General features: G+C 42.0%; 1 pseudogene; it reads left to right on the forward strand.

The window, feature by feature from the left end:
• The first annotated feature begins 1,736 nt into the window (after window positions 1-1,736).
• On the forward strand, window positions 1,737-1,879 carry LOC130360023 (U2 spliceosomal RNA; annotated as a pseudogene).
• Window positions 1,880-2,269: the final 390 nt, after the last annotated feature.

Genomic DNA, 2,269 nt, shown 5'->3' on the forward strand with positions numbered 1-2,269 from the left:
AGAGCCAAAGGCTGTCTTGGCATGCTGGGAGTTGTAGTTTTGCAACATCTGGAGGGTCACAGTTTGGAGACCACTATTACAGTGGTGCCCAAACGGTAGCCCTCCAGATGTTGCAAAACTACAACTCTCAGTATGCCTAGACTGCCCAGGCATGCTGGAAGTTGTAGTTCTGTAACATCTGTCCCTTCAGATTTTGCAATTTTCATGAAAATTTTAAAAATTGCTGCTATAATTTGAAGCCCTCTAATTTTTTCAAAAAGTAATAATATGTCAATTTTATGAAGCCAACATAAATGAGACATATTGTATTTGTGAATCAATATAACATTTATTTGGAATATCAATTTTCCTTACAAGCAGAGAGCTTCAAAGTTAGAAAAATGCTAAATAAGAAAGGATGCAAGTAACGACGACAATTTACCACTAAAATAAAGTAGAACATGTCACGAAAAAAACAATCTCAGAATCAGAATAATCGGTAAAAGCATTATAGAGTTATTAATGCTTAAAATGAGAGTGGTCAGAATTGCAAAAAATGGCTGAAATATATATATATATATATATATATATATATATATATATATATATATGTAGTTATATTCCTACAATATCCCACAGAGGAATATTCTATGATTACACATATAGGCGAGAGGCTGTGGGGAAGCTTTATCAGTAGTGTGGCAGGGTCTTTAATCTAAGTGATGTCGGTGACATATTTATCAAAGTGTCACACATTGAATGATACGCGTCTCAATGTTATATAACAGACACAAATTCTATGCCAGGTTTGCCCTGACATATGTGCTTCACTTTTGAACAGCAAGATTCTATCTCTATTGATAAATATGCCACAAAGAGGATTGAAGAAGTCACCACATCCTTGTTGTAATGCACCTTCAAATAAGAAAATGTAGCAGTACCTGTGTTTCTTTTTTTAATGGTCAGCAAAATAGCCATTTTACTGGGATGCTGGTATTTACTTCTCTGCTGCCCAAGTTCCCACCATAGTTGTTCTTTTGGCCACTGCTTGGTCCATCCAAGTGGTGTATGTGCACTGGCTCAGTTTCAACACCCTCTCTGGTCTTTACAGTTCTGTCTGGCAGTGTTTCTCCTGGGGCCATTCATCGTTGTGTGACATGGCCTGCCCAGCAAATGAGAAGGTGCTAGTGCCCGGCTGATCAGCCATGTCCCTCCTAGAAGTGGGACATTCAAACTTTTCAAATTTTGTGAACTGACCTCACCTCAGCTTTTGACTTGACCACGACTCTTGTCTGCTAATTTTGTACCACAACTACTCTTAAGGTTTTACTCTTGCTTGTTCTGACATTGCTTCTGGTTCTGATTTTGTACTGTGCTGCTATGTTGTTTTTTTGATCCACCTTCTTATCCTTAGTTAACCACTCGTCTGCTGATTCTGTATTGTTTTTCCTGTGTATTGCTGACATGCCCTGTCTGACTTCCCTGTACATTTCCTGTGTATTGCTGACCTGCCTTGTCTGACTTCCCTGTGCACTTATTGCAGTCTTAGGACCATTTGCCCTATTGGGTTTTAGGACAGATTGAACAAGTAGGGGAGGGAAGTGGTTTGGGGTGAGCTCAGATCTACACTGATCCCCATGTGACACCATCATTATGCAAGACTTTGCATAAATCAATTGTAAAAATATAGGAACCTTTGTAGTATATTTTATCAGAAAAACTATGGGGACATTGTTGGTCCCGCCCCTTTCACAGTTATCGCTTCTCGGCCTTTGGGCTACGATCAAGTGTAATATCTGTTCTTATCAGTGGTTTAGTCTCTGCCATTGATGTAGGATGGATGCTGCATGGAGGAGCAAGTGTACCGCGGCGTTCCGGGGCTGGTGCCACGTAACCATCTCAACGGCTGTCCTGATGTGACCTGTTTCCCCTGGGTCTCGCCATGAGGTAGAGGGGTGTAGAGCCAAGGTACGTCTGTGCCTCGGGGAGTGGTTACCCTGAGGTGCCGAAACTCACTGGGTGTTATAACTCACTGAGTGAAAGCACTGCACCATTACTCTTCACCTTTGGCACTCACCCTTCTGGCTAGGATTTCGGGGAAATCTTTATAGATCCGCCCGGATGACCGGGCAGTATATCTGCACTTCATTCACTTATTTATTTTTTTGTATGTCACTGCGCCACGTTTCGTGTTTTTCTTTGTACACAGGATTGGCAGGATGCGGTAGCCCTTCTGGGTGTCCCTCCTGGCGGTCTAGGGGAGGTGTGTGTGGCCATTAGGTTCCTCACC

This window comes from Hyla sarda, chromosome 2 (genome assembly GCF_029499605.1).
Source record: "Hyla sarda isolate aHylSar1 chromosome 2, aHylSar1.hap1, whole genome shotgun sequence".
Lineage (NCBI taxonomy): Eukaryota > Metazoa > Chordata > Amphibia > Anura > Hylidae > Hyla > Hyla sarda.